General features: G+C 44.4%; 1 protein-coding gene and 1 long non-coding RNA gene across 6 annotated transcripts in view; both read right to left on the minus strand.

The window, feature by feature from the left end:
• The window catches only part of adgrl1a (adhesion G protein-coupled receptor L1a), a 220946-nt gene that overhangs the window by 108527 nt on the left and 90133 nt on the right, over positions 1 to 22286 (minus strand). The gene's annotated exons all lie outside the window — the stretch shown is intronic.
• On the minus strand, positions 3546 to 22281 carry LOC127589712 (uncharacterized). Its single transcript, XR_007959480.1, has 2 exons — positions 11139 to 22281; positions 3546 to 11098 (listed from the first exon to the last, which is right to left on the minus strand). It is a non-coding gene; the product is annotated as an uncharacterized LOC127589712 (long non-coding RNA).

Below are 22286 nucleotides of genomic sequence, written 5' to 3' on the forward strand. Positions count from 1 at the left end.
AGAGATGAATTTAAACGGAGTCTGCGATTTTAAATAGGTGGGTTTTGAGATGCGATTTGACTGTGGGAAGAGGATCGATATTTCGGATGTAACTGCGTTGTGGTTGCAAAAGTCTTGACCTTAGGATTTGTGATCGTAAATGTGTCGGTGGTTGAACATGTACGATTGTCAAGGTTTGCTGATTTTGCTCACAAGGGTCAAAGACAACCCGAAAGATAACCTCCGATAATTGCATCTTTATTCTTTAGGGGGAGGATGAGGAGGCGTGTGGAAGTCGTACCAATTCTGTAAAGCACTCCGCGTCGCTTTGTTAGGTATGGATGGTGCCAGACAAATAAAATATTGATTAATAATACACTCGGGGTGAATCTTTAAGAGCCATCCGACAGGCCCGATTATACGCGGGTGTGCTACTAAGACGACCTCATCGTGACATCCTCTGCAATAAACTCCGCAATAAACCGCAATGTGCACCAACACACTGCGTGACGTTTCCCCCATTCATTCGACCCAAAGAAAAGTTCCCACAACCCGCCGCCCATCCTCCCGACGTCCTTGTATCAAACACTTGCGTTGGCGCTCCTCCCGTTTGCCGAAAAACCCCAAGGCTCGACCCCGCCCACCTCGATCCACTTCCAAGTCCGCTCGATGAGCGAGATATCCCGGCGCGGTAGTGAGACCGCACAGGAGGCCCCACCCCAACCCCCGAAAAATAATCAGGAGCTACAATGGCCGCATGCAGGGGGCGGGGGAGGGGGGGGGGGGTATAAGCAGCGAGGCCGCGAGTTAGCGGGCGGCCTACGTGATGAGACGAGCGTCAGGGAAAGAAAGGACGGAGATGAAGGAGGGGAGAAGGGATGGCTCAATGGAAGACAAGATTGAGAGGGAAGGGGGGGGGGAGGATGAGAGCGGTGGGGAGGGCTTTCATTAAAGGAGAGAAGGATAGGGAGCCGTCGGGTTATAATGAGCGGATGAGAGCGGCGAGGGAGACAGAAGCAGGCGTGGTGAAGGGTGAGGGAGGATGGGAGGGGGGGAGGGGTCATGCGGTGTCATCTGGATGCTTATCCTGGCTTCCTGCAAGAGCTACCACACAGGTCCCCCCCCCCTCTCCGGTAACCACCTCTCAACTCGCTCCCGAGCGCGCAATGCCTTTCTTTGCCTCAATGTACACGTAAGATACACCAGCATCGGGATTAAAGGCTGCGCGCCGGTGTGTACGCGCGCTCGTTACCAGCGGGTAGTAGTTTGCATGTGTGCTAGTTTGTACGACTCCCAACTCTCCTCAAGGGAGTTCCATTGCGGTGGAAAATGGTTCGAAGCCTTTAGCAAGCTGCCGCTGAGCCTTGACTGAAAGGGAGGGTGAATTCAACGGATGAGGGTGTGGATGGAGACATCTTTTGCCACCAATGGATCAGGATTGAGTTTCCACCGAGGAGTGGAAATATCGTTTTCAATTCATTATGCACAAACAGAAAAATACGTCCAAATTCACTGGGAGAAGCTTCTTCATGCAACAAGACAGTGATACAAAACACACTGCCAACACCACAAAGGACTTTGTCAAGGGGAAGACACGGAAGGTCAGTGGACCTAAACTCATTCACCCCCAAAGACGGTTTTAAACGTCTTTTCAGACTTGGTCTAGAATTGGCTGGTACTGAATGAGTTAACCCATTCGAGCATTGGAGACTGAAGGAAGAAAGGCCTCGAAACAAACAAGAACTGAATGGGGCTGTAGTAAGGGCTCTGGAAAATGCAAGTTATTGCAAGTAAGGGTTAAGAGGCTAAATTTGAATTGTTATTCATTTACTCAACATTAACAGCGCAGACAAAACTCCCTAATGTCAAGATATATCACTTCCTTGACACCAATTACTTCTTTACTATAATCCAGGGATGTGATGACATCTTGTGCCATCTTCGGCTGGCACAAAAAGATCACAAAAATATGCAAATGGGTGAGTTTCAGTGAGGAGAAGGGGAAAAAAAACCACGCTATTTTATGAAAAGCAAACCGTGAGTAGGCAAGGGCACATTTGCGACTAAATGGAAGCAACGGGATCGTCATTTTCAAACCATTTACACCAGGCACGATGAAAAAAAGAAAGGAAAAAAAAACTACAGAGCACTTCAAGTACCAACCTAATGGCTTACACTAAAATACAGTAGCGTAATAGGTGTAAGTGCTCATGAAAATAAGAATATTGCAAGTTCACGTGGCAATATGCATCGTTCCTGTTTAACTAAATGGGTAGAAATTGAACAAACCTGAACTGCACTGCGGCGATTCTACGAGTTCTAGAGAAGAGAGAATCACTGCTACAGTACATCGAGGGATTTAAATGTCAAAATAATCTTTATAAAGAAGCCATGAAGGTAAGAACCAGGTTGTTGCTCGCGGGAGGAGGGGCAGAAGCTGCGGTAGTGTTCTGAGGGCGTTGAGGGGCGGGATGGAAGGATGTGGTGCGCAGCGGTGGTGGAGATGGCGCCCCATCCCGAGGCCGCTGACTCGAAAGAGGGATGGGTCATGTGCGGGTGGGGGAGGCGGGACGCCCCTGCTGGTGAGACAGATGCCGCGCTTGTCAAGCCCCCAATTTGCGGTGCCAAGCACCGCCCAGCACTGGCTCAAAACAAACACGAGCGCTCGCGACTTGTGTGTGTGTGTGTGTGTTTGTGTCCGTGTGTGTTTGAGTGTGTCGGTACAATGGAACAACGCTATTTGATGGCTCATTAGGATGCGGCAAAGCCTCGGCCGCCATCCTCCGGTGCGCTTTCGCGGTCTCTTTAGTTCGTGCCGCCGCCATTTTAGACCATCCATTTTCTTAACTCTTTCAAGACACGATCTCAATCTTTCGGCTGTGCAACAAAGCAGAGCCCCACTGCGGCGGAACGGAAAATAAAGAGGCTTGGAAGCACGACGTAAAAAGTTGTGACTTCAGTTTCTATTTGATTTATTTGATTTTTTTCTGATCTGAGCAGATCACACGAATGCACTCCTTTCAAAATATTTCTATAGTCAAGCCCATTCATCTCCCGCATCCATTCACTCCTGCAATGATATCTAATTAACTCCTTTCGAATAATTCATATGGAAGCTGAAAAATAAAGACCAAAATGTGAAATTGGCTAATTTCCTCGATGAGGCGTTCTTTAGATGAACGCGTGATTTCCTACAAATCAACGTAGTCAAGGGGCAGATTAATTTTTTCACGTAGACATACGGGCCGGGTCATTCTAAAAATCAAATTGCAATGTGCGTCAAACATACAAGTGGTGCCTTGAGATGCAAGTGGAGATACTTTCGGATGACTTTGTTTTGCCTTGTGAGCAAAACTTTCAGCTCCGAGTGCTGTCTGGTGGCAGTGAACTGTGAAAATTCACTTCACAACAAGCAGCACTCTGGCAGCTAGTGAGCAATTATTTTTTTTAAAAATTAATAAATAAAATAAAAAGGCTTCTTTCGGTTTAATGCCATTGCCAGCTGAGCTTACCGTCAAACTAAAAGAGAATTCCATGTTGGGAATTTCAAACCTTTACATTTTTCATGTCCCTTAGCTTCATGCTAACATACGAAACTTTGCAGACCGGCTAACAAATAGCATCAGTGTTGCGTCATGATAACCGTTTGTTGAAACAGTGGAGCGTAACAGACATAGAAAGAGAATAAAACTCATAGGCGTACAGATTCTTTATCCTTTGCGTAGAACGAAAAATGTTACTGCGGCTTGCCGGGCTATTGTGACCGGGACAAATTGAACTTAAGCACAAAAAAAGTAGCAAACACGACTTGACAATATAGTTTATTTTATCTAACTCTTACTCAGTGTTGTTTTTGTCAACGATAACGCCATAATTTAGCGAATACCCCCCCACCCCTCTTTTTTTTTAATGACGATTACGAGACGCTGACGAGCTAAACATGGCTCTTTGATGACTAAAATGTGACGCGCCGTCTGTGAGTTTTCGAGATGACACTGGACGAAATTGTTAGCGTGTGGTCTGTCAGACATCTCTTCAATCCATTCGCCCATTTTTCTGATAAATCATACAATATAAAGTCATTGATCAATACATTGAAATGAATCAAAATCTGGGAGAAAATACTAAACAAACAAACAAAAAAAAAAACTAAATGAACATAACAAATATTACATGAGTCTTAGCGGGCCTCAATTTATGAATGCACTTTGCGGGTCCAGCCCTGCTATACACTGGAAGGCGCTATAAAAAGGGGCATGGTAGCATGTTGCGCCTTTTCGACATGCATTTGAATCAAAGTATTGATCACGTGGGTGTTCGAGCGTGAAAAGAAACCAAAGAAATACACCTGAGAGGGATATAAAATGTTGATAGCAATAGCTGCGGCTTGTTACGTCATCATTCAAATAGATAAGTCGACAGCGAGACCACGGCATCGCCACAAGCTTCAAAACTTAGCTTGGATACACACACATACACACACTCACACACACGCGCGCACAAACCGCATTCATTTCATCAGCGGCACAGCAAGTCTTTAGGTGTCGATCCATAAACATCGATTCACGCTTCAGCAGCTCTTACTCGTTTCTCTGTTTACTCATTCGTTCACTTACGCGATTCCACTCCAAAACGCCGAGGCTACCATCCCCCCCCCCCCCAAAAAAAATGGATTGCTTCACATTTGTGGAATTTTTGCTTTCAAGCAATTACAATTGGAACAAATTCTTCATGAAAGGCTTCAATTTGTTCACATTTTTTTCTGTCATCGCATGTTTTTTTCCCCCCTCACAAGACAACAATACCTTTTATTATATTTGTCTCGTTCAAATCATTGAGAAACCTTTCACCACAACGCTGTCTTTTTTTTTTGCTTTCAATGACACCACAGTCAAGTATTATACGCCAAGAAAAGGTTTTTCTTATTACTAGCCAGCATGTTGTTCTTTTTGACATTTTCTGAAATGAGAGTGCAATACTTGTTTTGTGACACAAGCATATCTTTCCTCATTGTGAAACTGAGTTAAAAAAAAAACCCTACCCATCTGCTACTGTAATAGCATCGAGCGTGTCAGCATTGTGGCATTGACATATAGCATTTGGACAGCTGATTGCCAGTGAAAGACATAAAGACTTGAGCGTGATTAAATGAAAGAGATTTAGCGGGCGCCGACTGGTGAAAGCGGCTGCGCGGCGCGTTGCGTCACCGCGTCTGGGAGGTAGACAGGCTTCAGACGTCAACAATGGTGGAAATTAAATTCCATTTAAAGCTAATCCCGTTGCCCGGATCTCGGCAGAAAGCGTCTTGAGGCTTTCGCAACAGTCGGCCAAATCTGTCTCGATTGTCCTGTCGTGCCGACTGATGGCCAAAGTGTGAAAAATTGAGTTTGATCACCGAAAGGTGCGACGACCCCGAACAATCAACGCCACCCTCGAGGGGGAGCGGGAAAGGGTCGGACAAGCGTTCGGCGGCGGGAGCGCGAGCGAGACAAGCGAGCAGAGCAAAGTGAGAGGCCAAATAGAGAAGGGAGGCGGACGACAGAGTGTGTGTATTAATGCCACGCTAATTCTCTTGACATTTTACACCAGCGCTGCCATCACACTCACACAAGATGACAAAGGGGGAAAAAGCATTTGATGAGGAAGCACAATAGCTTTTGTTCCAGGACGCCCCGCCTGCACGCAGCGTATCTGCGCTGACACTCACGTATGCGCCTGTTTGCGTTGAATATGGAATCAGCGCTTGGAAATTATCTCGCTGCTCTCTAATAAGAGCTCGGGCTGGCGTCGCTCGGCCGCCATTGTCGCCGCGCGGGTAAACAACTGATGACATGAAAAATGAAACGGCTCCCGCTGATTTATAGCACGGGGAGTTTCAATCAAGCGGGCGCGCGGGTTCAACGCGACAATATTGACCTAAGCGTCACCTGACCTTGTCAACATGATGGAACGCACAATGGGTGCTCGTTAGGGGATTGATTTGCGGGTCCGCAACGCAATCGTCATGATTGACTACGGGGAAAATTTAAAATAAATTAATCCATGGTGCCACTTTACGATACAATACAACTGTACGTTTGAGAGTGGCCTTTTATTGTGGGCGGTGTAAGGCACACCTGTGCAATCATCATACTGTCGAAACAGCGGGCTGGAGCCTATCCCAGCTGTCTTCGGGCAGTTGGCGGAGGACACCCTGAACCGTTTGCCAGACAATCGCGGGGCACACACAGACGAACAACCGTCGGCGCTCACAACCACACCTAGGGACAATTTAGAGTCTTCCATTTACCTATCGTGCATGTTTTTGTAATGTGGGAGGAAAACAGAGTACCCGGAGAAAAGCCACGCAGGCATGAGGAGAACACGCAAACTCCACTCAGGAAGGCCGGAGCCGGAATCAAACCCTGCACCTCTGCACTGTGAGGCGGACGTGCTGATTAGTCCCACACCGCGCCGCCCACAGGTTCGAATGTTCTAGAGTAGTAAGTAGATACACGGAGTCGTCTCATCTTCTGATAACGTAAATGTACCGTATTTTCCACACTAAAAGGCGCACTGGATTATGAGGCGGACCTTCAACGATTGTCCTATTTTGTAATTTTTTTTCATACATTGGGCGCACCGCATTATAAAACGCAATTGACAATGTATGCATCCACTAGATGGCGCTACGCTCAAGGAAACGGCAACATAACGATCAGATGTCAGTACAACTCATTTAACAAAGCAGCGACACATTTCACTTAACCGACAGCAATTTATAACATTGACTCGTTAACGTTGAACTCTTTTGCCGCTGCTCTATTTCCGTGTTCAACTGCGTAACTGATCGAATTAAGTTTGAACTCTGCGTTGTCAGCATGTCTCGAGCAAGGAGACATTTTGGTGTTGAAATATTACCGTAATAACGTCAACGTATGTGATTGCTGAAGCCCAAATAGTTACAATACAATTTAACAATTTTCATTTCAAAATTTCCAATATATGCTTTCAATGGAACAGACATTCAACAATCATAACAGGTTTTCTCTAGAAACTGCAAACGTCATAGTTTTTAACTCATACACTCCCAAAGACGTTTTTAAACGTCTTTTCAGGCTTGGTCTAGAATTGGCTGGTACTGAATGAGTTAACAAAGTCGGACAAAATTTCCAAGTTGTAATGTTTGTGTGTTAATGCTAAAGCGGCTCCGTGATCGACTTCTCAGCGCTAGGCCAAAGCAAACGACAAAAAAGAGTTTCTTCTTTAGGGTTTAATATAAACCATTTTAAAAATGCAAGACGTCATTTGGGTGTCTCGGCGAGGCAAAAAACAGAGCGAGGAGAAAACAAAAAGCAGATGAAACAAATTGGCTGGAATTATAGAGAAGATGAAATGGGGCGCTCCGATGCGGCAACAATTATGTGGCGCCAAGAATGCACAGAAACTCTCTCTCCCCTGGGCTCATCGAAAATGATGTCGGCGCGGTAGCGGACTGACACATGGAGATAGATGCGCAAACACCCGCCACATACACCTCGCTCACACTCGCTCCCATTTACATTCATTTCACATCCAAGTCGACGAAACACACGTACCAATTTTGCAGTCTGCGCACGTCCGGCCGGGGTGGCACTCAAATTCCGCCACTTGTGCATGCAGACCGGATTGGCCAGGGGTCAACACAGTTAAAGCCGACACGTTCTGTCAACACATCCGTCTCTAACCCCGATTACTTGCTCACTTGGACTGGCCTGGCATGCTCTTACTTTGCCGCTGACTTAGAGCCTGGTAAGCAAGCGTGCTAGGGCAGAACAATTTTGGAAAATTCTGCATGCGGCCTGCAACCACACCGAGTGGCCCCGTGATTAAGAACAACTCAACTTTATTTATGTAATTTATTTAGACCCACAAAAATCTTTTTTTAAAACTACTGGTAAACATGTAAGATCCATTTTCAATGAAAACTGCGTCAAAATGGGGAAAACCCCAAAATTAGAAAAAAAAACTAAAATATGAAAAAAGAAAAATGAAATAGAGAGAAAAAGCCACAGGGGCCAAACTGAAATTGTCAATTGTTGTTTTAAGTTGTATTATCACCATTCACCACTAGATGACTGATGTCTTACTTGTATTCATACTGGGTGTTATATTGCCCTATACTACAATGGGAGCAGGCCTAAAAGAGTACACACATACGTTTTGTGTGTGTGCGTGTGTGTGTTTACATTCGAGATAAAATTTGCTGCAGTGAAAAGCCCCCTGTTGAGAAAAATTTCTTGCTGCAAACATGATTTCATTGTAGAGGAGTTTCACTGTATATACTGTGTATATATATATAATTTTTTTCCACATAGTAACTCAATAATATTGAAATTTTGAAAGTTAATTTTTGTGGAAAAACCAAGTGATTTCTTGTTCAGTTTTCAATGGTTATTTTTAATGCAAGAGAGCACTTTGCACTGGAATTTTTTTTTTACATACTTTGGAATGAAATCTGTCCGGCAGGAGTCATTTGCGCTATGTAGATTGGTAATTGTCACAGGACAGAAACGATTATCTCAAATGAGCTCCCCACTCTTTCCGTATTATTCCACTTGTCTTCTTGTTTGTTCTTCCCCCAAATCTCCATCACCACCACCACACCCGCTCTCGGTTACTCCGCCATTGTCCACACTCTCCTTTCTCCCCGTCACACACTTCTCATCCAGTCCATTCCTTCGTTAAGCCTCCTCGAAGGATGACACAGACCCTCACCTCACTTCATCTCCCCGACCCCCGCTGTCTCTCTCTTCATACAGACTGCATCCAATAAAAGATTTAGAAGCTCCTTTAAGTGATAATCAGGTTGTCATCCGTGCAGGCCAAAATCAGAGGCCTGATAAATAAAGGCTCCTCTGTGTTGGCTGGCAGCTTGCTGTGCTTAAATAGGTGACACCGGAGTGCATTCTGAGCACGGCGGATCGATGCCAGAGGCCCCAGGGGGTCCCCCTGAAACGATGAACCCAGGCAAAGTTTAGCGCTGGATAATAGCACGAGGATGGGCAGCTTACTCCCTATTTTCAGATGAACTCTCACCGGGCTCGTCCTCCCTGCTTCTCCTCCTCCTCGCTCACATCGCGACAGGCTGCTTTTCATCTGGCCATTTGGCACAACGGCATCCACATAAAGAGCGAAGCGAAAGCGTCGCTTTTGTTTACGGCCGACGTGACGCTGTTCCACAAGCAAAGTGGAAGAGGGAATACGGTAAAGGACGCCGCAATCATGGCCGCCATCTTCCTTCAATCCTTGCCTGTCCCCATCATCTCATCACGTCCCACTACTGCCAATTTGCCGCTTCGCCCGATCTCACGCTTGGACATCGGCGGGCCCTGGCTCTCGCCCGCGGTGTCATATCACGAAGCGCGCCTCCCTTTCTTGTCCGATATATCCAACCTCAAGCCTGGAAGGACAGATGTGTGCTATCGCTGACCCCATGCCAAGAAACCGCTGCACCGCGGTGGTCCACCTCCACTCTCGCTGCGTTTTCATCCCCTTTTGCGTTAAAAGCGCTTCAACCGCATGACAACAATCTAAAAAGGGTCCACTGTTCCTCCCTCCGCGGTTCCTTTACCCGGCTTTGATTTTCTGTCCATCAAAGGGGCGGTGCAACGCCAGGATTAGCACTCTCTTGTTTATCTGCTCGTCCGGTTTTATCTATCGTTAAGCTATCCAGTGCGCTGCCGCCGCGGCCCCGTCGCCACATTAAACCCCTATCAGCCAAAGCATCCATCCATCACCCCGCTGTCTATCACATCAGATCCATCATCCGCCCATCTGTCAAACGAGGCCGTCACTCGGAGATAATCTTCCGCGGAGGAGCCGAATCGGCGAGCGAAGAAACGGGAGGGTCCGTGGGACGCGTACGACCTTTGTCTTCTCTCCCTGGCTGACGTCACTCCAAGCGTATCAGCCGCCATGTTCGTTTGCTTTTAATGTCTTTGTTCTAGCCGGCTAACGAGCGCAAGCGCGGCGAGCGAGAGCGTCTCAAGACAGCGGTCATAAATCCCGTCAAAATGTATGATATTCCTCCGCTATACTTTACATCCGGTTGCACTCCCCGATGCAACCGGGAGTAAACAAAGCCTTTTACTGTCGCTCATTTAACAAAAGCAGGGTGAATAAGAAAACAGGAATGATGATTTTAGCCCGATAAGCAAAACACAAACACACTCGCTTTAATTTGGGGCCTGTCAGTCAAAATCAAGATGTTCCAAGAGGTATCTTCCTTCCAAATGAGATGAAACCCTATGACACCAGAAGATGTTGTTGTAAGCCACGTCTGCAACGATGTTGAAATGGCACATCTCAAACGTGAGATCATTGTAAACTTTTATAGGGTGGCATAAACTACTCTCAGTTTTTTTTTTTCAGTCAGGCTCAATCTGCCTGTACTGTACTTTAATGACGATAAACGTCCTCGCTTGCAGGAAAGGAGAACGGGAAGTCGCCAATAAACACTTTCCGGCAGGGAGAGCAGTCAAACTTGTAGACGCAATGAGCGGCTGCTGTCGACCACAGCCCGTGCACAGACGCTCACACACGCGGGAACGTATCAAACACACAAACATGTACAGCACTGTTGAAGCATTTTATGCTAGCCAAGGTTTGTGTTAAATATATATAGATAGATATAGATAGATATAGTGATCCCTCGCTACTTCGCGGTTTCAGTGCATTGTGGATTTTTCAAAAGCATTCATCAAAATATAACTTTAAAAAATAGCGAAAATGCCGCAAAAGGTCCGTGAGAGGCGGCGAAAGTCAGCAAAACAGTGAGTAACATGTACAGTCCTACATGTATGTTTCATGTTCATTTTTGCTGTATTTTGTTATTGATACACTAACCTAACTTATACATGTATAGATATATTAGTATACAGCATTACGCAATGTTAATTACTATTCATTCATTTAATTCTAAATGCTTGTATACCATTAAATGTGGCCTTATCAATATTGTATATACGCATACACATGTACATATACCTGTATGGGGCGGGGGGGACCTACTTCGCAGATTTTTGTCTTTCGCGGGAGGTCTCGGTCCCCATTAACCCTGATAAATGAGGGATCAGTGTATACACACACACACACACACCTATACAGTATATATATATATACAGTATACACACACACACAGAGTTAAAAAATGTCTGATAATAATCTTTCTATATAAGAGATTTTCACCTCACTATAGCGAGGAGCCACTGCCCGCTCCCACACCTTCAACCGAGCGAGCGGCATATTGTCTAAAGCCTCGCAGCTTTAAAAGAGCTCAATATCAAGTTCCATCAGAGGTCATTCATATTTCCATCCGCATCGTGGCGGGTGCAGAGGTGGAGTGTAGGACAAGTGCACGGACCACAGTGTAAACAGAGGCACTTTTGAAGACCCGGCGAGCCAACACACGTTGCGTCCGTTCTGTGAAATGGAAATGGCCGTCGAGCAAACGTGTATGAATGTGGGCTGAAGTAGCCGTGATTATTCCGTTGCGCCTGTGAGGGCAGAACAAATTGTTTTTGGATGAAAAGGAACATAAGAGGGTGGGGGGGGGGGGGGGTGGGAGAATGCATGTTTATGGAAAGAACAACTCAAATATGAGCCTTGCCGAACCAAACAGACGTTTATATGACTTATAAAAACTTTAACCTGTTTACTCGGAGCAAATCGAGCGAACTGCAGTTCGCAGTAACTCGATTGAGAGCCTGTAGCTGCCGCCGACGAACATGATTTGTTTCGCAACGAACGTCCGGGTGATTTTTTTTTCTCCCCCCCGTAGAACAATGGAGACGGGAGGGGGGCATTTTGCATCAATGTTTTTGTTGTGATAATGATTTTACGGCACCCTTGAAGGCGAACGCTGTCAGACGCACGGCGCGTGGGAACATGAAAGCGCAACAAAACGCGCGCTCGCCTTTGTTTGCGATGACACCTCCGAGAAGAAGCGACTGACGAGACAAAGATCGATTTGAAGGTTATGCAAATGAGTTTTCCTAATTTCTAGCGGGCTAATCTTGTTAGCATGCGGCTGCGGTCGAAGCGTCGCCTGACGCCGGTCCTAATTGTGTTACCCGTACGTGCATTTAAACACAAGTGGCAAAGTTTCGAATGTGCTGAAGGTCAGTTTTTCCTTGGAACGCCACGAGCCATTAAGAAGCGTCCGCAATCTATGATGTATGCTTTACGTTATGAAAGACTCCACTGAAAACCACACTCAATCCCACGTGGAGTGTAATGATTTCTTTTTTCACACATTATGTAAGCCATTCGCCGACTGCCCTCTTCCTGTACTGTATATCGGATAAGAGATTTTCATTAAGTAGGAATCTTGTGAAAAGAAAACTTTCACGCGCAGGTATTCCGCTCAAGGCCGCCCGCATCTCTATATCTGCTTTCCAAAAGTTTTCCTTGACGTTAGTTCGAAACTCGCTCGCCGTAATTTAAAAAAAAAAAAGGTCATATTCAGAGACGAGGGCAATTGTGCCTGATAATTATTATGTCGATTACACAGAAAATATTCACTAATGAAAATAATGTATAGTCAGGAAACAAACACAATGCAGCTCTGCCTCTGGCTAGCCAACTTCAATCTTTTTACGAGCTCATTCCTGCTGTTCAAACTGCTACTGGTGCACTTATTTGCAATCGTTATTTTCTAAAGCAAATTGTTGTTGTTACACTTTCCTGAAAAGAAAAAAAATCAGCAATTGCTGCCCCTATTTGCACAAAAAAAATAGAGATAGACTGAGATGTTTTGTTATTTTATTTTCTCAGGGCTGACACTGATACTGATTAATATTCGTCAAGGTAACTGATATTTGGAGTCGTTACTCATTTTCACGAAAAGGAAAAATATTGGTCTCAAAATCTAAAAAATAAATAAATACTAACTCCAACCCTTGACTTTATTAAAATATTTTTCAACAAATGTTTATTGGACTACTTTTTAGATTTGCAAAATGTTTTTTTTGTTTGTTTTTTTTGGGAGGGAGCGGGGAGGGTGTTGCAGTTGAGAAATCGTACAATGCAAATCGAGTCGTAACTTCAAAAGCCAGCACCTAACCAAAAGGTGTATTCGGTTTAATATTAGACTGCATTACTTGGCAGACATTCAAGAAACTTTTTGTGGGGGGGGGACTGTTTTTCCAAAATGTCCCATTTCAACACATCACGTCCCCGCCGACTGCCATTGTAGATTAATTCCAGCTACTTTAGGTGTCCTAAAATAGCCGCTTTGCTAATCAGATCTACACATGATGAACGGAAATAGCTCGGTAAAGTGCAGAAAATCACTGACAGTTGAGATTGCGAGCTCTGTAATATGTATAGCCCTCAGTTTCACACGCAAGACGGGGAGCCAGACGGGTGAAGTCTCTCCTTTTAAAATCGGTAATGAGCCTAAACAAACACCTCCAAACAAATGTTCCCCATCAGTAGGCGGCTGAATCAGATGAGACAGCTGTCACAAAGCATCATCCGTCCACAGTTAGTTCTAATTAGGGCGCTACTTTCCCCTCATTTGACAGGTACTGCTCAATCGCCAGGTCGGCGCATAGCAACGCCGCGCTTCTTCTGCTACGTCGGGGGCCCCACCGCTGTTACACAATGACACTTCTCACCGTGCGCACAACCGGGCGAGAGCCCTCACACTGTGTGTGAACGCCTGATTATTTCGCAAAATAGATGAGAAAACCTCATCGTTAAGGGTTTTGCCCATTTCCTGAGTTTGGCATACACCGAAGCATGCTGATAGGAAGAACAAACATGTTCTACTTGGAGTATAATTAAGTGTGTGTTTGTGAGGGGGGGGGGGGGCTGTCATTGATTATTTAGGAATTTTAAAACAGGTTAAAAAGAAAAAAAATTAAACTTGCAAAGAGAACATGAGCTGACAATTATTTAAAAATGGAAGGCGGTTTTGACAGGAGTATTTGAAAATAAGAGAGGCTTTTATATAATTTTTTTCTTCTTTTTTTTAAGTATTAAGTTGCACAAGTTAGGTAATTATTCAAAAACTGAAGCAGGTGGAATTAGAGATTTTAGGGGAGGTGTGGTGGCTTGATAGAGATTTTAAAAAACAACTTTAGAACATGTTAAGCTAACTAGCGCCGAGTCATGACAACGAATCAGGTTTAGACAGAAGTAGGACTGAAGGAGAGGTACCATGACTTGATAAAAACAACTTGATAAAAATAACTTCATCCTAATCCTAAATCTGAACTAACTTGTAGGCCTGATAAGCTAACTCGCTAACCAGCATTAGCAAGGCCAACTTGCACTGTGTACTGAAGTACGCTATTTTCAGCTACATGTCGAAAACGCCGTGATTTTTGGTAGAGGTGGAAAAAAACTTGAAATCATCAAATACTGCTCCGGTATGTGTTGAAAGTAAAAGTTTAAAGTAAAAAAGTACCTTTACTAAATATCACCAAATGTATCCTTGTTGTAAGTTGTTATTATTGGCGGAGGCTCCTATGTACATGTTTGTCATTCCATTATTTTGAACGCATAATGTATCAAAAAATTAATAAATAAAAATGTTTAATGCATAGCCTGCACAAGCTGTCGCTCATATCAAATTCAACCCAAAAAGCCTTGGTGACATTGTTTTGTACACAGCGAATTAATCAAGGAGTGGACAAATAGCTATATAAATACTGCAGATAACCGGATCGATATCATACACTCAATTCATTTCGAGTTTAGAGACGTGCGGCACAGTTCCCATTGCGCACTGATTAAACTGGCACCGCATTAATTCACCCAATCAATAGCATTTTCTAATAAATCAAGTGGCGTGGACGACTACGGCCAAGTGGTCGGCGAGAAAGACATTAGAATTCCTCTCGCTCCTGCTGCCGAAGGAACAACACGCTTGTTTTTGCCATTTGGGACGAAACGCAATCATCAATTAAACAATAAGCGAGGCGCACCTCATAATAAGAAACACCGCGCTTCGTCAATCACCCATGTCGACGGTGCGTGAATGAACAATAGGCGTCTTCGACTGTACCCCGTTTTTTTTTTTTTCTTTCAATGACCTGCTCCTATTTCCCATTTTGTGAGCTGCATTGAAGTCGTCATAAAACATTGTCTGGAGAGTGGACTCTCGCAATCTTCGGCGAAACGAAAAACGGCCTTGGGTGTGAACGTGAGTTGGACTGGTATTTTTATGCGTGTCCAAAGTGTAGCTACAACCACGCCCCAAAATCAGGATAGCTGCTAATGAAAATGGATGGATAGATATCCCAGTGAAGTGAATTAAGAAGATTAAGTCAATGTATTAATAATGCAGTCCGGCTGCACGCAAAGCGGACATATGGGCCGGAGAGTCGCATTTAAACGGCGCGGAGCAACATATGTCGACGCAGATTGTAAAGAGGCAGTCGAGAGGCTTTTTGACACAATTTGAGCACGGCGGTCAACAAGAGGTGAACGTATGATACGGCGAGTGAGGTTTGTGTTTTCGTCTCATTGTTATGAAGGGAGGCGGGAGTAGGGGGGGAGTCAAGTGGGGGGGGGGGGGGGGGTACAGAGGGCACCAGGAGCCAAGCGTCGGCGGCAAAGGGGCAGTCTCAGGTGAGGCCTGCATCGTTCCAAGGTAATTATAATCCTTAATTAATCCACCCCGGATGTGCTCTCATGCTCACTTTCCATCACGCTGCCTCTTCTGTTCCTCTGTTCTTTCTTTTTCCCCTCAACACACACACGCGTTTTTATCATGTGGTCTTCCAACACCATCCACTTGAAAGCAGTTGTTCTCAAACTTCTCACACCTTGTGCTAAGGTCGAATGATTGAGAAAAAATATTATGGAATCCCAACGCCCCTGAAAATTACGATTGTGATTTATTATTCAATCTTTTTTTTTTTGAAGGTCCCGTTCCCATGCATTTATTGAACAAACACAAGCAACTAATGAATCTGTATTACGATAAACAATAACGGATTGAATTGTTTTGATCATAGCCGTTAAGATTTTGCCATGAGTTGATATGAAAGAAAAGTTTGTGATCATACTTTAGTCAGTATTTCGGGTTGCCACTGTAACACCAGGCACAATTCGTACACATGAACACTGTGTTTCTATCACGGAAAATGAAAACCACCAATATGTGAGAGAATATACAGTATATTGCAAATACAAAAGTTCAATAAATGTGAAAAACTGTTCTGAAAGATGCCACTATGTTAAACTTAAAAAGTAAATACAACTGAACAGTACTTGCCAACTGGACTTCACTGGATTAAATAAATAAAAATGAAGTTGCTGTCACATTACCCGCAGTTTGATTTTTTGTTTTTAATATTTTTTTTTTTTTTTTGCATATGACTAGAGAGAGCCTGCGTGCTACCATTGGTACAGTTACTAAACTTTGAGAATGACGTCTTTAAGAAGGGTTTGTAACACACACACAACACACACACACACACACAACAACACACACACTGTTAATACATTGTCTCTTCTAATTTTGCAGCCTGACTGAAAGTGTCGATGTTGAGCGCCAGACTTTAAAAGGGGTCTTACACGCTATTAAGGAGACGGCTGCCAGGACAAAGAGGTGACAGTATTGATGCCGCCAGAGCTGCGAGGACCGAGGGAGGTAAGGAAGGGGACGAGGAAGGGGGGAGGAAGGAGTCGACTCCTGCCATTAACACCGCGCCTCCCGTGTTCACGCCAATTACGCCACCGCCCCTGTGCGGGGCCGTAAGAAAAACATGAAGATTGATCGGGCAAGCTATTAGGTCAATTGATTTGCGTTTGCTTTCATTTGCGTGTGACTCTTCTTTTTCGAGGGACAGGTGGGACGTGGGGGGGGGGGGGGGGATTGCTTTAACTTGAGGGCATGACATTAATAAACATCGGCGGGGGCCTTGAGGTACGAGCGGCATCAATTCGTTCAATTGCGTCCTCTGCGTGTGTTCCCGTGCCGTGTGACAAAACATTCTCAATAAACAACAAAGCGCATGCGGGGAAAAGTGGTTCAAATTGCACGACTGTACCCGTTTTGATGTTATGTGTTGTGTTTATTATTTATTTTTTTATGATTTATTTTTATGTTATTTACCTACTTTATGTTAACTGTTTTGTAAAGCGCTTTGTTACGGCTGCAGCTGGTGTGAAAGCGCTAAATCAGCAAGTATTGTATTTTATTGTATTCTTATGCTGCATGGAAAGTGGTTCATTGCATTGAAAAGTTTGAAACAACGCTTCATAGGTGAACGTCAACCGAGGACCCCTTGGATTGTGGAAAATCCATTTACTCATTCACTCCCAAAGACGGTTTTAAACGTCTTCTCAGACTTGGAATTGGCTGGTACTGAATGAGTTAAAAGAAAATGCAGAGAATGTGTCTACTTTCCTGACCATACAAATACAGTTGGTCTTTTATTATTATATTTTGTGTGTGTGTGTGTGTGTGTGTGTGTGTGTGCGTGTGTTGGCTTCCCGTGCTGCAATCTGCAATATCGTTTGCTATAAGAGCAACAGCATCATAATCGATCCGGCTGCTCTATTAAGAGCGCGCGTTGCCCTTCTAAAGCTTTGCCAGTAGTAGGCTGTGACCGACTTCACTGAAATGCCAAGCAACCAGTAGGGCAAGGTTATATCGATTCAGGGCGGGGGGATGCGGCGGAGTGGGGGTGGGTTGTTGGTCTTTTCCTCAAGTGGCGACAGAATGATATTTGCGCGGTGCCTTTAAAACCCAATTCAACGCGGAGGGTAATACGAGCAAACAGAGCGATCTGAATACGGCTATTTGGACTTGCTTTCAAGATGAATGGTGGAAATCAAGCAGGAGACCAAAGGGGGGCAATCAGGAGTGGCCATTACAAGATGACAGTAACGGTGCAAGTATTTGCTGGTGAAAATTACACTGCCGTCCACTCGGAAAGAACCTCAAACACAAATGGCGGCGGTGCCTGATTGTTCCCATTGATTGAGTATCAGGGTCTTTTGTCTTTTTCACTTGCTGTCACAGTCGATAGACAGCACCCAAATATACCGCTCACTCAATCCCATGTGTTGCCCGTCAGCCCCGTCCAGCTAATTTAACACCCACTCAATTTATGAAAAACAGTCCCCATCGATCCTTTGTGTGTGTGTGTGTTCATGCTTTCCTGTTGCCGCCGCTTATTATCGCCACGCTGGCGCCGATGCGCGGAAGGACGACAGCCGTGGAATTGAATTAGCATGTGAAATGGGTTCCAGGAAAACGGATCCCTCGGAACCTCCAGCACGGTGAAATGGCAACGGCAAAGATCCCCGTCGCTGAGCTATTTTTTTTTTTTCGTGCCCGACGCTCTGATTTTCCGTCATTCTCATCCATCGATCCGTTTTCGAAAGTTCCTCCTCCAAATTGGAGGAGCCGCGCCCGATCGCAGCTAGCTTTTGGGCCAGAGGCAAGGCACATGTTGACGAAGTGGTGAGAAGACTCGGCGAAAAAGTACAATTACTTAAGAATAATGTGATTCAAGACAACAATTAAATGAGAAATCAGAAGTCAAAAAAGTATTCAGCGAGTCGTCCGAGCACCAACGTCAAATGGCCATGAAGGTGTAAACCACGGGTATCAAACTCAAGGCCCCGGGGGCCAGATCTGGCCCACCGCATCATTTTACGCGGCCCGCGAAAGCAAATCGAACACGTAAACTTCCATGATGCTTGCCAAAATCTCGACCAAAATTTAACACTCACGTCATAAATAACAGACATTTGTAAGCATTTTCTTGTAACCAAACCACTCACTACAGCAACTTAAACAATAGTTGAATAAACAATTATCCTTGATTTTTCATTCAAAAAATGGGAATCTAAGTGAGAATAAGCGGTATGGAGAATTAAAAGGATGGACGGATTAATCAACATTATTTTTTTTTTGCATGGCGCTGCGGAGACTTTGTGTCATGTGACTCTCCGGCTCAGTTTGATTGGTTGGAGTCAAACGTCGCCGACGGTGGATTGGTGAAACAAAACCGTGGTGTCAGTGCCCGAGGCAGAAGGCGCTTTCAGAAATCAAAACAAATAGATGGTGACAGCAAAAAAAGATTTTGAAACTAAAAAAAAAAAAAGTAACTCGGCACTATCTATCCAAAAAGTCACAATTAAACCCACGCAAGCACAGGGAGGAAATCGAAAGCCCACACAGGAGATTCAGAGCCTGAATTAAAGACATTCAAGGCACACAAAGTAACCACTATATAACCATGCTGCCCTTGCACGTCAATTATCTGACACAACATGCAACCCAGCTATTTCCCCTGGAAAATAACGCCCTCCCCCCCCAAAAAACACATTATAAAACCACAATTTGGCTATTTTGGGTGGCGATGATTAGTTTGCACAAGCAGTCATTTCCGCGGAGGTAAAGCAGTGAAGCACAATAAAAAATTGTCCTGACAACAACAACGGCCTTCCTGTCCCGACTCACCAGAGACGCCACTTGCCAGGACAAGAGCACTTGCGACCTCCGCAAAAAAAGACAAAATGATACGGGCTTTTTGTTCCCAAACAATCTGAAGACAGTACAGGAGAAAAAGGCACATAAACACCTGAAAATATACGCCGCACGGCATCCATCAGCCATGCCTGAAGTCTAATTGTAAGCAATTGCTTGAGGAAAGCTCCGTAATCATTCCTCGCAATTGAGACACTTAAATCATTAACAGAAAAAAAAATTGCCAGCAAATATAATAATCGGTTGCCTTGGATGACTGCTTTTTGTGAAAATCACTTATTATTTGGCCCGGCAAAGAAAAAAAAAGAAAAAAAAACTCCAATATTAAAAAAGGTTTGTTTTTTTAATGGATTATAATTGCAAACTAGCTTCAGAATTACAGAGAATCAATACTGGGCACGGACGTGATTATCAAAAACAACTTCCTGCGCTAGTCGGGAGGACGGGAGGTCAGCTGGAGAGAGGTTTTTCGTTCGAATCGGATAGCACGAAGAAAAAAAATAGTTTACTATTTGCTTTGGGCTATTGGGATTCAAAGCAGCTAGCATAGCATGAAACATGGACACACTGCAGTACTTTTATGGCGGTAGAGTGGGAACAGCTCTAAAAACGTCTCCGTTGTGAAATGTACACAAAGAGTTATGAAGTGACATTTTGCCTGGCAGTTGCCGCGAAGGAGACTGTGAGCTTTGAAAATGAAACCGCTGCGCAGATGGACTGCGTATTTGTAGGAATTGTTACACTACCGCAAGGCGTTATTATATCTTTAATTAAGCTACTCGCTGAGCCCAAAGGCCAACGCGGCTTGAACAACTTTTTTCAATGCGTCCTTGATAGCTTCCCAACAAAAGTCTGACTAAAAGCTTTTTTTTTTCCGTTTGTTTTTTGTTTGAACAGACACACGTCAACGTTTTCCCCGATTCTAATTAACGCTGATTTATTTCCAAAAGATCACGATGGCCTGAATTCTACACACCGCTGTCCTCACGTTGCTTGCATTTAAGGGGAGTTAAAAGCAATGACGACGTCGCCGTCCCCGAGGACATGAAGACATTCTACGTCGTGGGTCACTTTGTGAAATTCATATTAGTGGCTGTCATTTTGATTATTTTCCCATTTGCATATTCATCGAGGGGAGCCTTGTTTAAAAGAGCTGTAGGGACGGACCTGCATGCATATTGAAGAAGTGGCATGCAAAGGAAACTAGAGAGATTCACTTTTGGGACATTTCAGCTCCATTTATGTATGCATAAAAAAAATTTTAAATGCATGTGTATGGGTGCGCATCTGCCATTTGCATGCTGCTCGTTCACCCATGCATGAGCGGAGAGCCAGCAAATGAGTTTAGCAGATAAGCAAAAAATATATATACAGTATATTACATTTATATATATATATATATATATATATATATATACATATACTGTACATATATGCATTCATATATATTTTTACATATATATCAACACGGTCCATATATCTTCCCCCGACAACAAACAAGTCCGATGTGACCCGCAGCAACACGGCGTTCCAATTGTGAACTGCAATCATTCTAATTACAGCCGGTGACTTATTAAAAGTCTGACGCCCATTAATGCCATGCTAATGTATGAATATTATTCAGCCAGTGAGAGGCGAGAATAATTTTTTTTCTGATAGCGATGTGACGCACAGACAAGAAGAGGGTGTGTGTAGGGGGGGGGGGGGGGGATAAATCCCTCTGTCTTCCCAGGGAGGGCGGGTTTGGCAGTAAACCAATTCCGAGTCTGGCTTCTTCAACGGCCAGATAACGGCATCAGACAGTTCCAATATTGCTATTTTTTATTTATTTATTTTACCACCTGAAGAATTTGAATTTTATTTAACCCCCCCCCCCCCCCCCAAATCCCAACCGCCAACTAGGAATAGAGATGCCAATTTCAGGACCTGAAATTGTCACGGACAAACACAATGTATCCTGCTGAAATGAGCAAAAGGCTTACAGACAGCAGGAAAGAACGAGCTCTCTTGCCCCCTTTTATTTTCCGACCAACCGCTGTTTCAATTTTACCACAACAACAACAACACAAAGACAAAAGGTTTAATTTCTTCCGGCGTAAGAACAGCGTGGGCTGCCCCGTGCCTTTTTTTTTTTTATTACATGTTTTATTATGCGGGGGAATTAGATCAGCATAGCTACACCATATGAACCCCGGGATGAAATGTTTAATTACAGCGAGGAAGAAGAAGGAGGAGGAGGAGTAGTAGGAGGGGGCCGGGGGTCTTTTTTTCCCCCCTCATCTTTATGCTGCAGCCAAACAAGATATTTGTCATCCTCCCCATTTTCGACTACTTTGCGAAAGTTTAAAGGGAAATTCAAGAACGACTCAATTTGCTGTGGGGACATTTATCAAGGACTCTTGTGGCTCTCGTCTTTTTTTTTTTCCATCCTTCCTCCTCCTCCTCCTGAGGGCAAGTGGCCCACAGGTCAGGATTTGACAAGGTGGAGGATTAATGGTATACTCTGTACGGGATGTTGTGTGTAGTTCAGTTTGTGGTTCTGGGCTCCTTGTACTGTAAATTCATAAGCACTTTTCGAGCAAGAGAGGGGGGGGGGGGGCGGGTGCTAGTACTGTCAACTACTCCATGCGTGCTTGTCGTTTTTGGCTGCATTAATTTAAAAAATTGAAATAAAAACATGCCCACCTTTGCCCACCAGATCTGAGTCCATATATACAATGTCGAATGTACAGGCCAAAATCCACACAAATGTCACATCCAGACGGAATCCAGGTGATGCAAGTGGCACATATGTCAGGTGTAAATCACAAGAATGAAGGGGTTCCTA

This window comes from Hippocampus zosterae, chromosome 17, assembly GCF_025434085.1.
Source record: "Hippocampus zosterae strain Florida chromosome 17, ASM2543408v3, whole genome shotgun sequence".
Classification (NCBI taxonomy): Eukaryota; Metazoa; Chordata; class Actinopteri; order Syngnathiformes; family Syngnathidae; genus Hippocampus; species Hippocampus zosterae.